Raw genomic sequence first — 17,454 nt, 5'->3', positions numbered from 1 at the left:
GGGGTTGGGATGCCGGGCCAGGGGCAAAGGGGTGCCTTGGGTTTTTTTTATTGCCCTTTTTTCTGTTCAGTTTTTTTTTCCTTTTTTTTTTTTTTTTTTTTGCTTTACTCGATCTCTCTGGTTTTTATATCTGAGATTCAGTTTCTCTTCCAAAATTGCAATGATGGGTCTTCAGCCTCATATCACTCACAGACACTGCTATGGTTTTAATTTCCCTTTGCGCTTTCTGGAAAAAATGAAGTCTCTTATGTTTCATTTTCATGTGGCATGAAGTACTTTTCAGATTTTGGTAAGACACTTTCACAGCCTCCTATTCCTGAATTAATTGAAAACCCATAAAACACATGAAAACTTTCTATAGTCAGAAGAAAAAAGGCAATTTCCTGCTTGCCTTCATTTTCCCTGGCACAAGCTATTTTCAGAGGCAAAGTGAAATGCTGCTTCAATCTCCTCAAGTTGCCTTCCAGAGTCTGTGTCAGCCCTTCTGGACTTTTCTTTTTTTGTTGTTCCATTTTCCACTTGATTATTTTGTGGGGTTTTTTCATTTCTGTTTACTCCAGGTACCCTGTACTGTTCAGTGATCAACAGGGGTTCACATATCTGAGTAACCACATACGTCCAACTCCTCAGTTCAACAGGACACGTGTTACTTCCCTGTGTTTGAAAGCCTATAGCAAAAAAATTATTTAAAGCTCTAATTCCCAGTTCTTCATTTATGGGGATTTCAGGATATAAGCTATGAATAAATTATCCTGCTTTACTATAGAAGGCCTTTCATAGCACCTCCTTTTGTACCTATAGTGCTCTACAAACTGTCTTGCTAGGGTTTACACTTCTGCGAAGACAATCCACCTGCTTTATGGCTCCTGACAGTTTAATCATGGGCTCTGAGCACTTTATTATCCACAGCGAGAAGCTACTTTGCTGGGTCTTGAATAGGGAAGGCATGCTTTCCCACAAACCAAGCTCAGCCTTATTTTAGAGAGACAAGAGCCAGGTTTGGCTTGAGAACGCAACTGCCAAGCTCCTCCTGCACGAGGGGCAGGTTGAAATGAGCTTCAGCTCCTGGAATTCACAAGGGCTGCAGCCAAATCCAAAACCATGGCTCGCCAAGGGCTGCGCTGCAAACTGGAGGTGGAGGGAGGCACTTCCCACCACCGCAGCGATGAGTAGCAAAATGAGAAGAGACATGGCACAACTCAGATGAATGGGGAGCAGATGTTGGAGATGGAAAACGCGGCTAGTTCCTTGGCCCTGTTTCTCTGGACGTAGCTAGACGATGCATCAGATTCAATCATAAATACGAATTAGAAAATATTTGATGCTTCAGCTCCCTCCACCTTGTTCCCAGACTCTGTGAAATGATCCGTGTTAAACACAATCATTTTTGGAAGGGTTATTTTAATCCAGATCATGGGGTTCAGTACAGACTGAAATTCCTGCCCAAGTAGTGGTTGTAGCAGACCTGAGGGGGCAGCAAGTTGTGCCAAAATACTAGAAGCAAGTACCCAGCGTCCAGGAGAATTAGGCAGGAGAACAAGATTTCTCCAGTCACTTTTGCCACCAAACATAGTGTGGTACGTGTACACCCTAAAAAGCTTAAATAGTCCTGTGCAGGGAAAAATTCAGAAAATGTACCATGCCTCCACTCACCAACTCCCTGTGTCAGGTCAGTTTTTGCACATGAGCAAGACTTATAAATTACATTTTTTTACATCTATGTTCAGCTGATGTAACAACCACAAATACCCACAGGTCTTAGAACTTTTCTTCTTTTTTTTTTTTTTTTTTTTTCCCTCTTTTTTTTCAGGTTAAAGCATTAAATATCCAACCAATACTTGAGTATGTGAAAAAGTAGATCCCAAGCACTGGGCATCATGACAGCCAATGTTCAAGACTGCCTGCGCTGCCTAGTGCTCTTGGTGGAGCAATGCTGTTAAATCCCACAAGATGAACCAAATCTAAGCCCCTAAATTCTGAACACATATCACTTCAAACTGGATTTGGAGACACAACTGGGAAAATGCTAAGGTTTTAACATTAAGTCCTCAAACTCACTGTTTTCTCTATGCCTGAGTTGCATGCCTAAGGGGGTGCACATGTATCATGATTTCAGTTGGGATAGAGTTAATTTTTTTACTAGCGGCTGGTATAGTGCTGGGTTTTGGATTTGGGATGAGAAGTGTTTTTGATAGCACACTGGTGGTTTTTGTTATTGCTCAGCTCTCAAGTCCTTTTGTGCCCCTCACACCACCCCACCAGTGAGCAGTGGGGTGGCACAAGAAGTTGGGAGAGGACACAGCCAGGACAGCTGACCCCAACTGACCAAAGGGATATCCCATGCCATGTGACGTCATGATAGTGCTGGGTTTTGGATTTGGGATGAGAAGTGTTTTTGATAGCACACTGGTGGTTTTTGTTATTGCTCAGCTCTCAAGTCCTTTTGTGCCCCTCACACCACCCCACCAGTGAGCAGTCGGGGGGGGGGGGGGGGCACAAGAAGTTGGGAGAGGACACAGCCAGGACAGCTGACCCCAACTGACCAAAGGGATATCCCATGCCATGTGACGTCATGCTTGGTATAAAAAGCTGGGGGAAGAAGAAAGAAGGGGAAGGGGGATGTTTGGAGTGATGGTGTCTGTCTTCCCAAGGAACTGTTACAGGTGATGGAGCCCTGCTTTCCTGGGCATGGCTCAGCACCTGCCTGCCCATGGGAAGCAGTGAATTAATTCCTTGTTTTGCTTTTGTGCAGTTTTTGCACATGCAGCATTTGCTTTACCTATTAAACCGTTTTTAACTCAACCCACGAGTTTATTCTTACTTTTACTCTTCCAATTCTTTTCCCTGTCCCAACCCAGGGGGTGAGCGAGCGGCTCTGTGGTTCTACCTGCTGGCTGGGATTTAACCATGACAACATGCTCAGGAGCTAAAGCAGGAGAGTTATGATCACTCCCAGGTACCACAGAGAAGGACATCGATCACAGTTGGTCCAATGTTTGATAATGCTCAGGCAAGAACAATGTGAAGGCCTGGCACACCTGGCATGGGCTGACCACACAAAGGAAATGTGCCACACAAAGACACGTTTGAGAAGGACCCCCTTTAAACTGCTGGTATATTAACTACTTCAGTCAAATTGCTCAATTTTTGGTTCCGAAGAGTACGATTCATTTGCGTTCCCCTATTAAAAGCAAACACAAAAATTTCAGCCATTAGAAATAATTAGTACTAATCATCTTTCAACAATGAAACACATTAGCATTTGCATTTCTCTGCCCCTGCTTACATCCTCTTGTGTTTGAACACCTCAAGAGCAAAACAGGGAGTAGCATGGGCTGTACTACTCCCAGAATTGCAAATGGGAAACAGAAAGCAAGCTGCAGGATGAACAACTGAAAATGTGTTTTAATCCCAGAAAAGCACCCTTTTTGGGGCTGAAATTTGATTTACCTGAATTCAACTTGGAATAAGTTTAAGAAGCTATAAATGGTTCACTCTTGGCATTAGGTTTTACAAAAGGAGTGATGAGTCTGGTTTCAATCTGCTAGCTCAGTGCAAGGAAGTATCCCTAAAACTTCCCCAGCTTTTTAAATACCTGGATGAGGTGAGCCAGCCCTCCAGCTATTTTTTGGTGTTGTTCCGAGCTCCACATACAGAAACCCATGAAACTGCGCTCTCCTACCCCCTTACACTCAAACGTGCCAGTGCAATTAGCTATAATTGCTGGGAAACAGCCCCGGTCTGTTATCTGCCGCGTTTTAAAGTAATGATCCAGTGCCCCCCATCTGTCTTCATTAAGGCACCCTTTAAAACTGACACCAGAACGGCCGTCAAAAAATTTGCATTCGGCTCCTGTGGGCGAAGCCAGCGGCAACGCTCAGGTTACGGATGGAGCCGGTGGGTTCCTGCGGGGGGACACGGGCTCCGTCCCCTCTCCCTCCCCAACAAGCCCCGAACAATAGCAGCTTCCCCGGGCGGCCACCGCCACCGCCGCCGCTTGAAACCACGCACAGCTTCGGCTCACACTCCACCCAGAAGTCTATCAGCTCGCTGGCTGAAAGAAAAAAAAAAAAAAAAAAAAAAAATCAAAAAACTCAACCCCCCGAACACTTTGATTAAGCTTCGCAAAGCTCTCAGGTCTGGAGGGGGAAAAAACAAAACAAAACAAAACAAACCCCCAAAAACCCACAAAACCCAAAACCACAACAAACCCAGAACAAGCCAACAAACCAAACAACAAACGCAGGTTTTCTGCCCCTCAAAGCTAAGAGACAAAGCAAACAAGTGGAAGGAAAGCAGTAAATCTTACCCTTGAAGGCTTGTAAAAGTCACAGCAACTAAGTTGCTGCCCTCCATAGCACTCCGGTACGCTCCTGTCTTCTCATTTACACGCAGCTTTATCCCCTCCCAAGAACCAACAGCTTCACTCGGAGTCGCGGCGCCCGGACACTCATCTAAGAAAGCAAAGCTTCTTTGCCCTGTGAAATGGGCATCCCGTGCTTGTCCCTGAGCCCCTTAAAATCCACCGTGGACCCGCTCTGCCATGCAACGTCCCGGTAACTAAACTTACTCCAAGTTCCCGACTTCTTACTTCAGTCACTGGGCCTGGCTCCTTGCCAAGTTTTTCCTTTTTTTTTTTTTTTTTTTTTAAATTCTGTTTCCTGCAGATAGGGAGAGTGTAGTAGCTCCCTTAAAAATGAAAAAGCTTCAGCACAACAAGCTGCAAAAGAGTAAAGCAGAAAAGCAGAGCACCTAGGATCTTGGGGGACCCCAATTAATTCCAGAGGCAACTGCTGCTCGCCTTACCTACCTCCTTCCGACGCGGAAGCTTTCAAAAGGAAACCAAGCAAGTAAAAGAGTCCAACATATCAAATTGCTTTAAAAAAGGATGAACCTGGTAAGGGATCTATTTCCCAGCAGCAGCCCCTCTCTTTGTGTCCGTAATGCTGGAGCTGGTCAGGACTCCTTAAACCCAGAGACACTGTCCTACAAGCTGATCCCAAGGCTCCACCTCACCCACTTTCCAATAGTTCCGAGCAGCAAAAAACTTTGCAGAGAAAAACCTCATCGAGCAGAATTGCACAACTCAACCACAGAGCTTCCTCCAGCCAGCCGGAGGATCGCTTCGGCGCCAAAACGTCAGGGCTTGCTCATCCCTGAGAGCATGACCTCCCCTTGGCCTCAGGGACATGGATTAGATATCAGGAAAAAAATTTTCACTATCAGGGTGGTGAGACACCAGAACAGGTTGCCCAGGGAAGTTGTGGATGCCCCATTCCTGGAGGTGTTCAAAGCCAGGCTGGATGGGGCTTTGAGCAACCTGGTCTGGTGGGAGGTGTCCCTGCCCATGGCAGGGGCATTGGAACTAGATGGTCTTTAAGGTCCTTTCCAACCCAAACTGTGCTATAACTCTATGATATCCACCTGGCCTCGCTGCTCTCAGGGGGCTTCTCCTCACCAAAACGCCTCAGCCCTTCCGTGAGCCTCCCCACCTTTCCATGTCTTCTCCCACCTTCAACAAACCAAATAATCACTTCTTTTTTTTTTCAAAATTTTACCACCCTTCATAGTCCAGCGCCTCCTATATGCCAGTCCCCTGGCATTTTACCCGCTGAGTACACTACAAGACTCAAACTGGGCCAGCTACAGCTTTAATCCACCTCCTGCTTCCCTATACTGTAATTATTCTAAAATCACCATATTCTTTCCCTAAGTTGCACTGACAGTAATGCCTGCCAGTAACATGCCAATTTATTGCACACAGCAAGAGAAAGTCTAACATAAAAGATTTCTGTATGTATTTATTTCTGGGTTTTTTTCTTCATCTTCTGTGTTTTCCTGCTGAATTTACATGAACATTGATAGAATTAATTTCAAACCTACCCACAAACACTTGCATGCATAGATCAGCTGATTATTTATAGTCACATGGGAGCCAAGGCATTGCCAAAGAGTATTTTCTAGAAGCTGAAATTTTCTGAAGTCATGTTGTTGAGAGATATTAGTTGTTTAGCTTAAATGAGTAAGTTTTAAGAACAAATTATTTAAATTAAATAAATTATTTAAGGATAAGTTACTTAGGGTTATAATACAGTGTGATTTATGCTGTTTGCTTAGCTTTACTTAGCATGAGTTGCTAGATGGTGTGGGAATGCTCAGGCAGCAGCTTCTCCTCTACCACCTGTCAAGAGAAAAGCTATGGAAGACCCTGGATGCTGCAGTGGCAGTACTCCAGTGCTCATGGTGGTTGACGTGCAGAGTGGCAATGAAGAGGATGCTAGAGCACCATAAGGAATTTCTGAAGGAAGAACAAGACCTCTGCACCTTTGCGTTGACTCCGGGATTATTCTTCCAAGCTACACCTGTTTGAGGTTCTTTGAATTGGCTTTGTAATTCCAACACAAAGTATCCGTACAAACGGCCAACATGGGACATGGCATGTAGGACTAATCTCCTCAAGACCTAGGTCATTTTCACATTATTTTAAACTGAAAAGCAGAAATTTCCCCTGTGCTAGCCATTTCTCATGTTCTCACCACGCACACCCCAGTTCAACAGCAACAGCCACAAGTATCACGTTTTTTCCCGTAACCAAAAGTACAAGGATCTGGATTAATTTCAATCTTTCTATATGTCTGGAGAACTCCTTGGTCTCACTTCATTTTCCTCTTCCTTAGAACTTTCTTCTGCTTTTTCCCTCCCATTTTAATGTTAGCTAATGCCGATTCATTCCACACTATTCCCACTTTCTTTGCTGCTGCCTTTATACCATATGTCTTGTTACCACTTTGACCTTGGCCACAGTCATTTCTTCCTTCCTAGAGTTAGGTTCCTCTCCTTCCTTTGACATGACAGTGATCCAGCCATAAAATCAGCTGGCTTCGGGGCTTGTTTAGACTTTAAAATAGCTACAAATTGGGGTAGACTATTTTACTAATGCTTTTTCTTGGCACTGGAATCCACCTCACATACATTGGCAATGAGTTTTTCCCTCAGCTATGCTTTCCCCATGGTCTTCGGTGAACCTGCTCATGTAGGGAAGCTCAGCACATGTGGAAGCACTTGGAAGAGCAGGAGTGACTCAGTGTTCTGAACTTGACTCTCTTGTCCTTGCCTTACACTTTGGCCCCTGGGTAATTAATTCCCAGTAATCACACCATTCGCCTCCTCCTTTACAAACTTCAGAGCACGTCACGGTGGGGCTGCAGCCTCCAATGTCTGTTGCCTAAAGTTCACTGCCTGCATAAGGGGAGGGATACGTGCATGCTGGGTGTCTGATCTCCCACTGCAACCAGCATGGTTTGGGCAGAGGCTCAGCTGACCAAGGCCGCAGTGAGTTTGCTGTGACCCATAGCTGTGGGAAGAAGAAGTTCCGTCTCTTGCTTTTCCAGTAAATGAGCTGTTTTCTTGGCCAGGCAGCTACCCCCAAGCCATGGTGCTTCACTTTTGAATCCCTCATGTTCTCAACTGCCCACTAGTCACAGAGGGCTGCCTTAGAGTGGGACGGATTTAAAATCATGCCGTTAAGGCAGCCCTTTTCCTGGGACAGTATCTGGGAGAATGACTTTCAGCCATTCAGCCTGTGCTGCAGTTCAACTATGATCAAGGTGCAAAACTGAAGACTTACTGACACTGATGCTTAAGGGATGCCCTCAGCCTACTCTCCAGACCAGATCCACTTTCCCTCCAGACAGCAAAGCTGAGAGAGTTTCTGAGAGGACCGTTTCTGGAGCACTCAGGCCCAAAGATACCTGGTGACCTAGTAAGGCTTTAAATGGCTTAGTATGCCCCCAAGTAAATGGAGACGATAACTAGAGGCGAGAAACAGCAGAGAAACACACCTTGGAGCATCCCACAGTGTAAACTTGAACTAAATGTCAGTCCTTGTGAGAAGCCCTCCCCATGTCAATGCTATTTTTAAAATTACTGTCAACCTAGATGCTTTCCCAACTTTCTTACATAATTTTGAAGGAAGACTGATGATTTTTGTTTTCCCTTACTGTCTTGTAATTGCAGGCTGAAACTCCTGAAATGCAAGGTTTGAAGTTCTACCACAGCTGGTACCTCCTACTGCAGAGAAGTGCCTGTGGCTAATTGAGCCAAGCTGGGCTCCCCCTGCTCCCAAAACCAGTGCAATGTCCAGGGATCACTTTCACCCAAACAATCAAAACTCCAGCTCCCAAACCAGCATGAGTGCATTGCTCATATCAACCATGGTAGTCACAACTCCAGAAAAGTCTTTCTATGTAGCAGTGATGGGTTTCCTCACAAACCTCCAAGGGTCAGCCCTGGATAACCGAATCTCATCCCATAGCCTATGCTTTCCTCATCCCAACTTTTCTCTCCTCTGCTGACTAGTCCTGGCCAGTGAGGAGCTCCTCGTGTATGGTAAGGACAAGGAACATACTTCACTTTGGAGACCACTGACACATCTGTTGTTATGAGCTACAAAGTCAGATGGGCATCTTGTCGCAGCTGCCCTTGCTATGAGAGACTTTCTGCAACCTCTTGCTGTCAAAAGTCAGCGTAGGATGCATAAGGAATAGAGGACTGAAAGGGACAAATTGCGACATTGATGCCCACGCCTTGGATGTTTAAAAAACGTAGTGTAAAAGGAACATCCAATTTGCAAATTGCCATCATCTGGGAAACACCAGCACAATCATAAAGTGAGTAACGAAAGACCAAAGGTCCCAAAATACACTGTATCACAGGTGAGGAAGGCTAAAGTGTACTGGCAGTGTCCTTGATCCCTGCAGAGAATGTGGCAGCTGAAACTGTCCAACTGGCAGCAGAAAGCACATCACAACACTGCAGAGGAAGGGAAAAAGAAACCCTACATGTTCCTGTTATCATGGCCAGACTGTGGGAGGGAAATGAAATGGACGCAGGAAGGCACTGTCATGAAGTCAGCAGTTGCTCTAGGGCTGTCCTTGCCTGCTGGGATCTACTCAGCCAAACTCATTTAACCGCTTCTCCAAGGAACTGATAAGCTGGTAGAAATCTGAAGTAACTCAGTTTGAAGGGATGCTCTGGATTCCTACCCCTGTGCATCCATCTCCCTGGGTGTGATCTGAACTGAAGCGTGCAGCTTTGGCACTGCGGGTCCCTACAGAAATGTTCCCATACCTCACCAGTTACTCCAGCAGCTGGAAGCAGACACGGTGCTGTAAGGCACATGCCAAATGGAAATGGTCAGAAAATAGTTTCAGTGGGTGTGTGCAGAATAACGTGACTCATACTGATCAGGGTTTGGTGGAGTGCCACTTACCTGCAGCAGGGAAGGAAGGGTGCGTGGCTAGAAATTCCCTTTCTCCATCAGAGCCCCTGGCACAGTACTCCAGGCCCTTAACAAACAATGATCAGCTGGGGAAAATCATAAGGCATCCACACAGGCGCAGCCTCTTGCCTTTTAAAAAAAAGCAGCAACTTGCTCTGGTGACTATTGATCTCATCTTCCTGGCACCAACACCTGCAAATTTGGAACCTCCTGACATTTTAAAGCAGAAATTAAAATAGTCTCTCTCAATTGTTCCCTTTGCAGCTCATAGGAGACGGAGCAGAGCCAAAAACCTTTTGGTTAAAGAGCTTTCATCGGGCTTCAGCTGCTCAGATTACACTGACGGGGAGATAAAGCTGAGCTCAGTTCTGCAGGGAACAAGGCCCAAGAGCATCTCTCATCTCTGAGGTCATTCCCACCAGGTTTGGGATCTTGTGTTTACGAACTCCCTTCTGGCCAAAAATTTCATTTGATAGGGAAGGGGCTGTTGCAAGGGGGGAAGTCTCCCAGATGCCTGAAATGTTTGCTGTGATCCCATGAGAAATTAGGTGATTTGATGGACACAGAATTCAGTGGGAGCTGATGGAGATCCGCTTGTCTCAAGATTATGCCATTGGACTATAAATCTGTGTCTCTTCATCTGCCTGTGACACTGCATGTGCCCAACTGCACGGGGAAAGCACTGGGATTAATCAGCTGCTGCTGCAAACCCCAGATGTGTCCACACTGCTTTTAGTACATATTTCCTAATCATCGTCAGTGAACAAAGTGGAATCTCAGGGGGATGCTTGGGAGGGCTCGTTAAAAGCTAATCATGCCTACGTGAATAGAAAAATCAATAGCTGAGGGCAAAGCAGCAGCCGAGCTCGTTAGAGCCTCTGACTAAAGTGCCCTTTGTAACACGGGTATTACACAAGACCTCCTGCTGTTATTTGCAAGGCAGTAGCTGCCACAAACACATATGGTGTATCTGGTGACACTTCAAACACTGTCACATGCACACTCCTCAGATACACATCAAAAAAACCCAGCTCATACCACTGAGGAATTAGGATACCCCTCAGTGGGACCCCGTGATTGAACACACAGCGGAAATCCAACCCATGTAGAGCCAACAAAAAGCCTCAGCGTTTCGCAGAGTCTTCCCACGAGCTGCACATATGGGAAAAAGGGGCTGCACTCATGGGAGAGACAGCACTTTTGGCACAGGGCAACAGCACCCGACGGGCCGTATAATGGCTAGGTGGTGCTTAATCCCCTGTAGCCTCCCAGAGATGCTCTAGCCCAGGTGGTGCTTAGCCTGTGTGCTGTGGCTGTGAACTCTGCTGCCGTGGGAGAGCGAGCACCGCTGCCTGATGGAGCTCAGCAGCCAAAGGAGGGACAGGGCTGCAGCGGATCTGCCTTCAGTTTTTCAGGTGGTCATCACAGAGGACACTGAGGAGCAGTGTCCACCACGCTGGAGAGGCTGTTTCGTACCGTGGCAATGCAGCCCTGTCCCCCGTTGCCATTTCCACAGTTTTCTGCACTAAGCATGTGTGGAGAGCACGGGAGAGACCTGGATCTGCAGGAAGCAGTTCGCCTCTGTATTCTCTACAGCATCACCCAAGAGATCTGGGATTTATTTCTTTAAGCCCGTCATGGTTTGCTGTATATATTGCTCTGACAGTCGATTATCCTTCACATGAAAAACTCAGTGGCATTCTGAGAGGATTCCTTTAAATATCATGTCACATCCATTATGCTCATAAACACTTTAGCCATAATTCCAAGTGAAATACACCACATGCATGTGTATGTGTACTCTGTCTTTTCCAGGTTACAGCTACATCTGTACTGCCAGGAAAAAAAAAGGAGGCAACTTGCTGCCTTCCATGAAATTCTCACTAGTATCAATGATCTTTTGTGTATTTTATAGGAGTATTTTCTGCATTAGGTCCTTATTATGTTATTATAGCTTTTGCTCAGTAGATGGTGATGAAATGGTCCACTACAGAGAGGTCGGAGGGAGCTCAAGGTGACCGACTGATGTTTGCTTTAGGGATGTTCAGCAGCATCCACATTCCATGTCCCAAAAGAGGACAGGAGCATGTAGGAGTATATTATTCAAGCACTGATCACTGGGACTGGGTGACCTGACCTCTCATAATGCAAGTTCTGTGAGCTCTGAGAAGAAGAACAAAACTTTTGCCTGGTGACAAAGGACCATGGTCAGGATGAAGTCAGAAAAAAAAAAAAAAAGGAAAAAAAAGCCATCTTATAAAACAAGGCCCAGGGAGCTAATGTATCGAGAAGAAAGAACTTGGCTCCCCCTCTGAAACATCAAATTTTAGCTAATTAGCCAAAGATCTAAAATGTCTGCCTTAATACAACCTGGCATAAATATGCACAAAACCATTGATTTTCCTGGAGATTTCCCCAAGGAAACTTCATGACATTTTTATCAACAGTTTGCATTTCAATTGCAGCATCACCTTGGCAGTAAAGAAACCATATATTAACACTGCTGTGTCAGCACGACCACAGCAGAGGCATGCCTAGCCCTGGCACTGCCAGCCCTTGCTTTCATTCAGTGCAGGTTATGTTAGATTGTTCCTTTATCTGCTCTCCAGGTGTGTTACAGAAATGCACGTTCCTCTGCACTTACATGGCTGAGAACAAAGACCTGTTTTATTCTCATCTCCACACACATGGGCAGTCGGTGTTTAAGCGGTGAATTCCCATTAACTCAAATGGAAATTATGCACATAAATCCCTCCGCAGCCGCAGGAAAGAGAGGAATAACCTGATGGGTGCACGGGACCTCCAGGATGTGATGGCAGAGTTAAGGAGGGCATGTTCTTCTCCCAACAATTTAGGAGAAGCTGGAGGGGGAGAAGGCAGCAGCAGCTAAGTCAGTGAGGAATGTACACCACAGTGCACACAGCCACAGGGATGCTGGGGGTATAGCTCTTATCTGGGGTTAACCGCTGCCATTCCTCCTGCTGGGGTGTGATGCATTATCACACATGATCCCTTTAAAATCAAGGAGACACATGGAAAGGGAGGCAGGTGTTTAAATTAAACCCCCTATTCCCAGCACTGCAATTTGTCTTACCATCTTTGGTTTTTATGTGCTGCTTGCAGGGTAAAATTAGTTGTGGGCCCCCATAAGGAGAGACAGCATTTGCTGCTTGTGATAGAGGGATCAAGGTTTTACCGTGTATCTGCAGAAGGCAATGACACACAGCCTGAAGCCAGGAATGTGCTAATGAAGGCATACAACAGAAAACTTAATCAAAGACTCCGAGAGACTAAAGGGAATTAAGTAAGGTTTCAGCAGTACTTGTGCGGCACCAAACACCTAAGTCAGGAGAAATAAAGAAAGGAGTTTTCTTAAAACGGAACTAAAAAAACCCCACAAATCCCATGGTGCTCTAGCTTGATGTGACACAGAAAGGAAACATTAACATCTTTGTTGGAGACGTGGACAGTGGGATGGAGTGCACCCTCAGCAAGTTTGTTGATGACACCAAGCTCAGTGGCATGGTTGACACACTGGAGGGAAGGGATGCCATCCAGAGGGACCTGGATAGGTATGAGAGGTGGGCTTGTGCAAATCGCATGAAGTTCAACCAGGCCAAGTGCAGGGTCCTGCACTTGGGACATGGCAATCCTAGGCACAAATACAGGTTGTTGGGAGAATGACTGGAGAGCAGCCCTGAGGAGAAGGACTTGGGAGTGCTTGTGGATGAGAAGCTCAACATGAGCTGGCAGTGCACACTGGCAGCCCAGAGAGCCAACCGCATCCTGTGGCCAGCAGGATGCGGGGGGTGATTCTGCCCCTCTGCTCTGCGCTCATGAGACCCCACCTGGAGTACTGTGTACAGCTTTGGAGGACAGGAAGGACATGGACCTGTTGGAACGGATCCAGTGGAGGGCCATGAAGATGATCAGAGGGATGGAGCACCTCCCCTATGAAGACAGACTGAGAGAGCTGGGGTTGTTCAGCCTGGAGAAGAGAAGGCTCCAGGAGATCTTATAGTAGCCTTCTAATATCTGAAGGGAGCCTACAGGAGAGCTGGAGAAGGGCTCTTTATCAGGAAGTGTAGCGATAGGACAAGAGGTAATCATTTTAAACTGAAAGAGGGGAGATTTAGGTTAGATATTAGGAAGAAATTCTTTACTACAAGGGTGTTGAAGCACTGGAACAGGTTGCCCAGGGAAGTTGTGAATGCCCCATCCCTGGAAGTGTTCAAGGCCAGGCTGGATGGGGCTTTGAGCAACCTGGTCTGGTGGGAGGTGTCCCTGCCCATGGCAGAGAGGTTGGAACTCGATGATCTCTAAGGTCCCTTCCAATTCTAACCATTCTATGATTCTGTGAAAAGCTGGTTTTAGTGCCTCCTCCCCCCAGAGAGATCAATAATCTTCAGATAATGACAGGACATCCCAACTTAAAATAATAGGAAGAGAGGTGGGAGCTACATGAGGCTTAGTGCAGGCAATGAGACACTGTACTCTTAAGCATAATATTCAGGATGTGTTTTATTATTTTAGCATCTTTTTTTTTTTTTCTGCCATGTTCTATTTTTTCCAAATCTGCATTTTTAACTTTCCTATCACCTTGAATCTTGACAAGTGACAAAGCGCTCCCCATCCAAGATGTGGCACATCTCAAGAGCAGAGCTTTGCAGTGCTCTGCCCATTGCCCAGCTCCATATCAGGCTACTGGTACCAGAAGCTTAGGCTGGTTTGACAGCTAATATTTTCAAGGCTTGGGGGAAGAAGAAATGTCTTCTAAGGATGGTTAGTATCTGGTCAAGTTCCCTGGAATGAAGCAAAGTACTAGGAAACACATGTAATCCCCAAAGACCTTTGCAATGGTGGCGTAATCAGAAAAGAATAAATGCCAGTAAGTGAAAGTCATAATTTCTCTTAGAAAAAGTATGATTGGATTAACTTTGGGAGTGAGCATGGTACAGAGGTGTAAAGAGCTCAGACACAAGTCTGAGTGTTCATTTGGATTTCATCTGCTGGACAGGTTGTGTCCAGCCAGGAAGGCATGGACATGAATATTTTTCCGACAGTCAGTTTTGGCCATAGAAGAAAAAGTAAGTGTAAAACACAAAGGGCTCAGGCAAAGTCAGCGTCCCATGTGAGTTTGTGGAGCATATTTGGGAAAAGCATAGTTACACCAGGAAAAATGCTGAGAATAAATTTTGTTTGTAAACCAAATCAAGGAAAGCACCCGTTAGCCTGGACAGCCCAATCTCAGCACAGCTTTGCAGCAAGGGTTGACCAGAAGGGAAACTGGTGACAATCCGGGGAATTATGGTCTCTGGCAAGCAGACAGAGTCAAAAGTGGTGCCTGGTGACCATCTGTAGCTGGGAATCCTCTCTGGCATGTGGCGAAGTTGCAGATAGCGTGTCTATACCTTGAGTCTCCCAAAAATATCCATGACATGAGGCAAGCATGCCAGTGAGGCATGACATTTAAATAAACCAAAGCCTGTATTGCTTCATTAATCAATACCTGGTGTGGTGGAAAGTTTCTGAATGAATGATTTCTTGGAAGCTGGTTTCAGCTTGCAGCTCATCTTACAAGTGTCCTACAATTTTGGTCAGGTTCATCTATTTTTGGTTTGTGTTTCTAGTCTTCTGTTTGTTAAGAAAACAAGAAGGAGCCTCTTCAGAGGCTGTTACAGCACTTGAAGAAGAAGGCTCAAAGGAAGAAGAAAGGCAATTACGGACCTGTGAAGGCCAAGCAGCAAAATCAAAAAGATTCACAAGTGAGAAAAAGAAAGTTTAGGAGCACACTAGGATGAAGTGAAACAGCCCTACAGTCAGACCTAAACTGAAAGACGAAGTCACTGCTCAATCGTTATAATGGTAATGAAATGTGCTTATATAGGTATCTCCAGGTTTGAGGTAAAATAGAACCAATTTTCTGTTCAGTAATTGTAGTTCTCAGTTAAGTCTCTTCTAGCTAAGTGCACTGTCTGAATTAACAGTATATTTTTTCATACAGTGTCCACTTCCAGAGTGATATGGCCTGACGTTCATAGTTAATACCAAGGAATAATATGCAGAGAGGCTCTTGCTTATACTCATTGCTATAAAAAGCAAGTTTGGCCAACGTTATTATTTGCCCGGTTGGGAGGTTGGAAGTGGAAAATTGTAGAGGGGTCACACCTGTGGGGAGGAGGGGAGAGGACAGGTAATCCAAAACTGACCAAGTCCAGTCTGGGACTTCCGCAGTGCCTGTTGGTGATGTGATACTGGTTTTGTATATAGTGTTTGTATTTCTTTACTTCCTTATTGGTATTATTATCTTTCTCTCATTACTTTTTTATTCTTCATATTTCATTAAAGTTGTTTAGTTTCTTTTCAACCCATAAGTCCTCTCTTCCTCTCATTTTCTCTCCTCTCCTATGAAGGGAAATGCTCTTCCTTCTCTGAAGGGGAGAGAGGTAAAAGAGAACATCTGTCGTTTGTTTTAGTGGCAGATCAGACCAGCCCAAGCCACGACATGCCTGTGTTTGCTATCAGTGGAGCCTGGGGTTCCTGTAAGATGCCTGGGAAGCCTAACACAGCCAGCTGAAGCATGGATTGGTCTTGAAGCAGACACAGCTGAACAGGATGTTAATCGGAGCAGTCAAGCTTTACAGCCCCGCAAATAAACATAAATCACCATCAATTTCAGTTTATGCCTACATGACGGTTCCTCCAAACTACAGCAGCTCAGGAGGAGATAGTTTGGATGGCTTTGCTGAAGGGGAGCAACCTCCAGGAGATGAGCAAAGCCGTAACCCTTCCAGCCATCCCACCCTGGTGCAGAGCCAGAGCCCTTGGAAAGAAACACTCTGAGGCAGAGACCATTCCACAAGAGTCTACGAGGACACCGAGGCATGGGTGGAGGGCTCTGGAAGAGAACAGTGGGGAGACCAATCCTATACTGGGATGCAAGACAGCACTCTGTTCCAGCCGAGCATAAATTAAGCCATTAAACCATTGTTCTGGCTCCCCACACGCCTGTACCAATATCTTTTGTACTGTTGTAAAGCCCAGCCTGCAGATTTAAGACGGAAAGGCAAACTAAATCTTGTTTGCCCATGAAGTGAAATGTCAGGTGGGGAAAGCATTTGGCCACAGTCCCGACGACAGCAACAGTATAAACCGCACACAACAGCTTTTATCAAAGGGCAGGGGAGAGAAAGTGAAGGTCTTAATGTTAAACCAGCAGGTAACCCAGGTGGCCACTGAAATTGCAACCCACAGTGGCCGCAGATCCCAGCAAACTCAGGATCACATGAACCATGGAGCAGGAAGGAAGCAATGGATGGAAGAATAATGCTGGATAAGCTGCAGAGGAGGGCAGGGAGCTGCACAGACCCTGGCCTGAGTCAGAGAAAAAGATAAGTCTGTTTGTCTACAGATGTTATCAGCCCTGTCTGCAGGACAAATCCTTTTATGATGGAGGCAAGACATTCCCGCATCTCACGCCTTTACTGCTAAATTAAAGTGCGATCTCTGGGAAGGAGGACAGGGAGAGCTTGGAGCACCTTTAAAATTTAAGCACACAGAGAAGGAGAAGCCTGGCTTCCCCTTCAGAAGCTTTAAACAGAGAGAGAAGAGGGGCCTAGCTCCACAGCCAGTTAAATGGAGTTGTGCTTTCCCACTGGCTTTGGAGAGCCTTGCTGAAGCCTCACAGCCGTGGTCCCAACTCACTCTACCTTTGGGTGTCACTCACACACTAAGGCTGGCACTACATAAGGAAAATTTAGACACAAGACCCATTATTGAGAACCAACATTTACAGATGCAGAATAATCCAGTGTACAAAAAGAAAAAAATAACACAGGAAAAACATAGCTGAAATCTGGGCCCCTCTGCAAGTTTTCACACTTTTCTTCCGGAAGAAGAAATGAAGAAATTGTCCTACCTGGCTGTTCTGTGTCTTCTGTTCTACCTGAAGCTGTTTGCCGAGTCAATCAGACGAGGTCGTTTCCGGCACCATACAAAAAAGCTGCAGCTTTCTTTAACACCTTAAAATGATGGTTTCTCAGCAGAGCACGATGGGCTTCTCCCCAGCTCGGGCCCGAGGCTCCCTGGGGAACACCTGGCTTTCCAGGACCTGGAGGTAAAGCTGGGCAGGGACACGCTGAACGCGCTCCAGAAGTCCTGGTGTTCTTGGTGTA

The 17,454-nt window shown here is 45.9% G+C and overlaps 1 protein-coding gene across 3 annotated transcripts in view; it reads right to left on the bottom strand.

Annotated features, from left to right (window-relative positions):
* LOC106894070 (phospholipid-transporting ATPase FetA-like) overlaps window positions 1–17,454 on the bottom strand; it is a 96,622-nt gene extending 79,168 nt beyond the window's left edge. Inside the window, exons 1-2 of one of the 3 annotated variants that reach the window (XM_014952533.1) lie at window positions 4,811–5,005; window positions 4,310–4,454 (exon numbers count right to left, since the gene is read on the bottom strand). The gene's annotated coding sequence lies outside the window, so the exon portion shown is untranslated. Of the gene's footprint in view, window positions 1–4,309; window positions 4,455–4,810; window positions 5,006–17,198 lie in introns of those variants that run through there. The other 2 variants (XM_014952534.1, XM_014952535.1) reach the window with 2 other exon arrangements.

The sequence above is a fragment of the Calidris pugnax genome, unplaced genomic scaffold (genome assembly GCF_001431845.1).
Source record: "Calidris pugnax isolate Ruff unplaced genomic scaffold, ASM143184v1 scaffold220, whole genome shotgun sequence".
NCBI classification, from domain to species: Eukaryota; Metazoa; Chordata; class Aves; order Charadriiformes; family Scolopacidae; genus Calidris; species Calidris pugnax.
This window is presented reverse-complemented; position numbering and strand designations above follow the sequence as displayed.